The sequence below is a fragment of the Staurois parvus genome, unplaced genomic scaffold, assembly GCF_062004578.1.
Source record: "Staurois parvus isolate SC_StPar_1 unplaced genomic scaffold, SC_StPar_1.0 ptg000612l, whole genome shotgun sequence".
In the NCBI taxonomy this organism is placed as follows: Eukaryota; Metazoa; Chordata; class Amphibia; order Anura; family Ranidae; genus Staurois; species Staurois parvus.
The window spans coordinates 302,867-310,535 of NW_028318408.1; the positions used below are offsets into that span (position 1 = coordinate 302,867).

General features: G+C 42.9%; 1 pseudogene; it reads right to left on the reverse strand.

The window, feature by feature from the left end:
• LOC149449557 (cytosolic phospholipase A2 gamma-like) overlaps window positions 1-6,889 on the reverse strand; it is a 98,504-nt pseudogene extending 91,615 nt beyond the window's left edge.
• Between the last annotated feature and the right edge of the window lie 780 nt (window positions 6,890-7,669).

A 7,669-nucleotide genomic window follows, 5' to 3' on the forward strand; every position in this document is an offset into this window, starting at 1 on the left:
CTTCCATAGCAAGCTGGTTGCTCTTGGGATACTCAAAGAGGGGGACCAGGAACACTGGTGGGGGACCTGCTCTGTGCAAAACCATTACAAGTCATGTTTGTTAACCACTTCCCGACCGCCGTATAGCAGAAATATTACTACAGGGAGGCACAGGTGTGCAAAATCATTACCCATCTTAGATTGTAAGCTCCCAGGATCAGGCCCTCCTAAATCTCTTGTATTGTTGCTGTATTGTCTCCCTTTATATTGTAAAGTGCTGAGCAAACTGTTGGCGCTACATAAATCCTGTACACACACGATTTTACATTTCCGGGTAGGGGGTGCTCGTGGCCGCGGCTGTCAGTCACCGGGTCCCGGCTGGTAATTACGCAACATTGCCTGGTGGTTTCAGAGGATCTCCAACAGGGAGGACAGTATTGTCTACTAACAGTCCTCCCTGTCAGCTTGGGCACACTGCTCTGGATGGCTGTGCACAGTGTGAGTACAGTGAAGCACACAGACCCCCACCCCATAGTTAAAAAAAAAAAAAAAAAACCTCCCAGCACACAGTTAGCCCTTTGATTTCCCCCTCATGTTAACCCCTTCCTGCCCAGTGCCACTAGTACAGGGGTTACACTGATCATATACATTCCCGTTTGTCTTCTCCATAAGTTGTGAAGCTGCTCTCCATCAGATCCTTCATTTCTACAAGCCCTTTCTAAAAACACATCCCAATCTTTTTGGGATTTAAACTTTTTTCCGCCAATTGTGATTTATGGATTTTGGTGGGTTGTGATTTTTTTTGCAAATAGCTTTTCAATCACCCAAAATACTATATATAAAGAAGATCATCTCCGGGTTGGAGGGATAAATAATGATTTCTGGATCTGATTACATTCTGCAAATAATCGGAGATTTTTTTTTTGAGTTGCGGGATGACAGACCTGTGTGGCCAACACCCCCCCGACTGTGGAGGTTCTAACTATATAGGTCTACAAAAGGGACAGCAAATACAAGCCACACACTGTGTATGAAGACACAAATCAGTCACCATGACTGTACTTACCCGTCTACAAGGTCGATATTTTCCTGTGAGAACACACAAAAAAAAAAAAAAAGGCACATTGTGAGGTTCAGAAGCAATCTGGTGATGCAAACCTCAACAAACAAACACACGTTTTCAGAAATAAATCTAGAGTTCTTGTGACCCTGAAGGACATTTCACAGTTTAAGGCTCATGTATGGCAGCTTTTGTTCCACTCCTTTTATCTCCACAAATTATTGGAAATGACAAAATAGCCAGCAGTACGTTCACGGAAAGGAACCCAGAATAATCATGAAGGCAAACAAAACTTCCCCCGGCCCCTGACAGTGTCAAATGTTACAAAATGTTTTGGAAAGAGCTAAAGTTAGTTGACGTCATCATGTCCGCTGAAATTAGCAAAGTGGCATACAATCATTTTCAAAGCCTTTTAACTACAGCTTTGAGTATTTAACACTTAATAAATAGGCCGTGATTCTGTACTCTGGAGGGCTTCTTCCTTTCTTCTGATCCTTGGGGGGGGGGGGGGGGGGTGGGGGAGCTACAAAGTAACATTGTTTATAAACATCGATCAGACGGGAGGTAGAGAGATACAAAGTAACATTGTTTATAAAACATGGATCAGACGGGAGGTAGAGAGATACAAAGTAACATTGTTTATAAACATGGATCAGACGGGAGGTAGAGAGATACAAAGTAACATTGTTTATAAAACATGGATCAGACGGGAGGTAGAGAGATACAAAGTAACATTGTTTATAAAACATCGATCAGACGGGAGGTAGAGAGATACAAAGTAACATTGTTTATAAACATCGATCAGACGGGAGGTAGAGAGATACAAAGTAACATTGTTTATAAACATCGATCAGACGGGAGGTAGAGAGATACAAAGTAACATTATTTATAAAACATGGATCAGACGGGAGGTAGAGAGATACAAAGTAACATTGTTTATAAACATCGATCAGACGGGAGATGGAGAGATACAAAGTAACATTTATAAAACATGGATCAGACGGGAGACGGAGAGATACAAAGTAACATTGTTTATAAAACATGGATTAGACGGGAGAGAGAGGGATACATAGTAACATTGTTTATAAACATTGATCATACGGGAGATAGGGATACAAAGTAACATTGTTTATAAACATTGAACAGATGGGAGATGGAGAGATACAAAGTAACATTGTTTATAAACATCGATCAGACGGGAGACGGAGAGATACAAAGTACCATTGTATCTCTCTATTTCAATCATGTGTATTTGATGTGACAAGTAATAAACAGGCGATGGTCCAGCCCACGCAGGGACAAGCAATGAATCAGAAGCAGAATACTGTAGAGATACATACAAAGGCGGCAATACAAAAGGTACTATAAAAGTAGACAAAAACTAACAAAGCAGCAGCAATACAACACACCTCACAGGGTATCAGGGGGAGGAGGAACGGGAAAGACCGCCCCACGTTGGCAGGGATGGGTTGATGAGGATTGTGGACATCTCTATAGGATCTACAATCCCTCTAATGTGCACAGAAACACATGGACCGCACCGTGCTTGGACCGAACTTTGGCTGTTTGGACATTCAGACAAACCCCTGAATCCTTGTGTTTTGGGGCCCCTGTCCTGCAGGAGCCAAGTATCCTATACCGATGCCGTATTTCAACCACTTCTATACAGACAGCTTCCCCTCATCACCGGTTCCTAAAGGATTTTTTTTCAGTAAAGGACTTATCAAATGTTTGGGCATCTCCATTTCTAGGTTATGTTTGACCCTTTGATGGCCCCAATGTTAACCCCTTCCTCCCCAGTGCCAGTACGGTGTCGGTGCTTTTTATTAGCACTGATCACTGTATTGGTGTCACTGGGGATGTCAGTGACACCAAGTCAGTTCCCCCCCCCCCCCAGTGTCAGAATGTCCTCCGCAGTCCTGCTATAAGTCGCTGATCACCACCATTACTAGTGAAAATAAAAAAATCCCATCATCTATTGATGAGCACTGATGAGGTGGCACTATTGGGACTGCACTGATGAGGCGGTATTGATCGGTGTACCAATGATCAGCACCCCAATTATCAGTGTAAACTATGTACTGACAGCCTTGCCTGGCTTGGCGGACTTTCCTCCCACAGACACAGCGTGTGAACAAAGGACAGCCAATAGCCAACAAGTCTGTTTACATGTGATCAGCTGTGATTGGACACAGCTGATCACATGGTAAAGGGCTGCTGTAATTGGCCCTTTTTTCTGATCTGTAATCACACAACAGTCACAGCGCGCCCAATGCATGCCCGGGGGGGGGCAGGAGTTGCACTTCTGGGAGGATGAGGATGTCCATGGATGTTGTCCCAGAACTGGATGAGCATCACTGTAGTCATCCTTTGGCTATAGCGCGGTGGTGAACGCAAACCTCAGCCAATCAGAACGTGGCTCAGTTGGTTATAAAAGTGGACAGCAATCCTCTATTCTATAAATAAACCTTCATGATTGCACTTTTTGGGAGAGGTATTTGTGTTGCTACAGCAGGATTTTGGCCCCATAAATGCACACGGCAGGGTTTGGTGGAGGTTGCTGGGGAGCCAGCAGCTGCTGCATTCTAACAACTCGCCCCTGCTCATTGCCTGGAGATTCCCCAATGACAGGTGATTAGAAACAAAGGAGCAGGGATTGTGTAAAAAAAAAAAAAAAAAAAAAAAGGACCTGATATGGGTTTTGGGGGGAAGCCCCATTCTGTTTTTTTTGTTTTTTAAAAGGTTTGTAATGAAGCTTCCCACATAGAAGATACAGATTTTAAAAATATTATTCCCAAATATAATGACATTGGAACTACTACAGTTTTGGCCGTATTATTTAAAAAAAAAAATACAAATTTTATATAAAATCACACACTATGTGGAATTTTTTTTTTTATACATTACAAAATATATTTTTAAAATTATTATATTTAATACATTCTTCAGATTTTTAACATAAAAAAGTCAATTAAACATATTTGTAAATGCATTCCAAAAAAAAAAAAAAGAAAAAAAAAAAAAGTAGATTAAATGTATTTTAAAAATATTTCTCATATTCTGTAATATATTTATTTATTTATTTATTTATTTATCGAGTTTATATAGCGCCAAAGGGTTTGCTCAGCGCTGTACAATAGAGGGGGGACAATACATGAAACAGTACAGTAACATCAAACAGCACACAAGGGGTAAGAGGGCCCTACTCTTTCGAGCTTACAATCTAGGATATAAGAAAAGGATAACAATTTTAAATATATATATATATATATATATATATATATATATATATATATATATTTTTTTTTTTTATGTACACACTATGTATAAATGCGTTTTTTATAGATTACAAAATATTTTTAAAAATACATTTAATCTGCATTTTTGGAATGCATTTACAAATATATGTAAAAATGTTAAAAAAAAAAAAATTCATATATTTTGTAATATATTTAAAAAAAAAAAAAAAATTTCAACATGCATTATATATTTATTTTTTAATATATTGAATATGGCCAAAATTGTAATATTTCAAATATACGTCAATATATTTGGGAAGAATATTTTTAAAATCTGTATTTCCTTCCACGTGGGCTCCATGGACAATTCTGGATTTTCTGGCTCTCAGGATTCTGATAGAGGATTTCACATTAACTCAACTCAGCCAAACCAGCACGAGGTTCTTTTTTTGAAGACCCCAGACCAGTGCTGGATGCAATCTGATTGGCTGCTATGAGCTCTTCGCTCAGCTTGTTGGGCCGTTTGGATGAAATGATAAAGTCGCTCACCTCGTTGCCCGCCATTGGAGACGAAGATCGGTCGCCGCTGATCTCCCAATGTGCAAATCTGATCAAACAAAATGCAGCAGTAAGACGTGTGAGGAGTTCATCTCAGATACACAAGATGGAGATGGAGCAGAAATCAGCCGATGGTAGAAGTGTGGGTGGGAAGGTCCACTGGGAGGTGTGGAAGCCTCCAGCCTCCGGACCTCACATCATACCATTGGGTGGCTTCTACATCCTCACATCCAGTGGGGTTCCTGGTTCTACTTCGATGCACCTGATTGGAACATGTCAGGTCCCATTGGTAGGGCCTCATCAGTGAAAGACCTCCCATGGAACTGCAGACCACAACAGAATGAAGGCTAGGGTCACATCTATGCAGGTCTCAGTCGATGCGTTTTTCCTTTGCATGATGGGAGTTTTTGGCCAATAGGAAAGTATGAGCGTTCTGTTCATGTAGTGCAACTTTACACTCCGACACTCAAGTAGCATGAACGTCGCATCGAAGTGCAGGAACCTTTTTGTGGCCAAAGTCCAAATTGTTAGGCTAATTAGACAGTATGAGCGTTCTGTTCATGTAGTGCGACTTCGATGCGACTCTCTGGCACTCAAATAGCATCAAAGTAACACTAATGCTGCATTCACACTGGAGTGTCGTGCAGCGTGAAGCTCGAAGCCCCATTAAAAAAAAAAAAAAAAAAAAAAAAAGGGAAAAAATTAAAAAGTAAATTGTTCTCTATGGTGCCTGCTCATGCGACCATTGATTTGTTTTTTTCTTTTGTTTTGTTTTGTGGAGCATAAGGCTACGAAGCGCTCAAATGTGAGTGCAGCCCACAGGAACAGAACAGGCACGCATTCTAATCAGCCAAGAAAATGACTTTGGACACAAAAGTTCCTGAGCTACTTTGATGCGACTTGAGTGCCAGAGAGTGTAAAGTCATATCAAAGTAGCACAGTATGAACAGAACTCTCGTACTTTTCTATTAGCGCCCCCCCAAAAAAAAAGCAAAATGCATCAGATGCCACACTTGTGTTTTTGGTGCGGTGCCATTGAAGTCTATTACATACAAAACACGATCTGCTGGGGGAAGAAATTCCATGACCCTTCCCAAAAATGCAGCGGCTCAAAACACACTGATATGAACCAGATCCATAGGAAGCCATGTAGAATGGACTGTAGGGTGGTTCTACAAGACACATAGGTGTGAGCTGGGCCTGAGATCCTACAGGAACCAATAAAACCTGAAAATCCCAACCCTGGGAACACCAATCCTCACCCGGGATGAAGGATCTACACACATCCCACCACCAAACCCTCAGCCCTCCATGCAGGATTCATTCCACCTCCTCATTTCTATGATGGAATGGTGGGGCTCCTGCTGTACAGACCCCCTAAGATGTCTCCTAGACCCCAGTACTGAGGTGGTGCCCCTACCCTTCCTTCACCCCCAGTACTGAGGTGGTGCCCCCACCACTCTCTCCTAGACCCCAGTACGGAGGTGGTGCCCCCTCTCCTAAATCCCCCACACTGAGGTGGTGCCCCCACCCCTCTCTCCTAGACCCCCATACTGAGGTGGAGCCCCCTCTCCTCAACCCCCGTACTGAGGTGGTGCCCCCTCTCCTCAACCCCCGTACTGAGGTGGTGCCCCCTCTCCTCAACCCCGGTACCGAGGTGGTGCCCCCACCCCTCTCTCCTAGACCCCAGTACTGAGGTGGTGCCCCATCTCCTAGACCCCCATACTAAGACGGGGGGGGGAATCTCTACACACAGCAACAATCAGAACACACTCTGTTGCAGACTCCTACCTCTGTTGCTCGAGTTCAGAACCGTCAGGATGGAAACTAAATGTGACCGGGAGGGACTTTCCTTATCAAGCAGCTGATGGACTTGCTGGTCCTAATGAGGAGCATTTCTAAGTCAGGATCCCTTCCCACCTGATTAACCCTTTGGGAGCACCTCATCATCAATGACATTTCTGCCTCTGGGTGGCTACACTCACTTCTCCAATGTATCTGTGGTTGTCACCCCGGCTGGACCACCGATATGTTCACCATTGTTCACCTCCATGACATGGTGATTGATGGGACTTGTAGGTTCTACAAAAAGGAAGAAGTTCTTGGTGCTTCCATTGGAGCTCACGGGAAGTGAAAACTGGACTGTATTTTATATACTTCCTGGAAATGTTTTTAATGAAGAATTCCAGGTATGGATACCCATGGGATCCCCCTAGAAGAGACCAATACTACACCGCTACTACACCTCTACTACACCGCTACTACACATGTCTGAGTCCTCATGCACACGGGATGTTGTTACAGCGGCTGTTTTTGGCTTTTGATGATTTTTTTCTCCAGCCAGTAAACCCCCCAGCATGTTCTCCTCGGTGTCCATACACACAGAGACTGGAATCAGCGTTTTCTGGCTGGAAATAAAAACCCGGAGCTATAGAGGACTTTTATAGCTGTAAAGGTTCCTTCCAAACGGGCGTTCCGTTTTTTTTCTTCAGTTCAGTCACATTTTTTCAAAGAAAAAAAAAGAATGAGTTTACATCTGTTTTTCATCCGTCTGCATTGTTTTTTTGTCCATTTTTCATCCGTTTACATCTGGGGGGGATTTGTACTGTCCTGACATTTGGGGGATTTGTACTGTCCTGACATTTGGGGGATGTCTGTACTGTCCTGACATTTGGGGGATATCTGTACCGTCCTGACATTTGGGGGATATCTGTACCGTCCTGACATTTGGGGGATTTGTACTGTCCTGACATTTGGGGGATATCTGTACTGTCCTGACATTTGGGGGATATCTGTACCGTCCTGACACTTGGGGGATATCTGTACCGTCCTG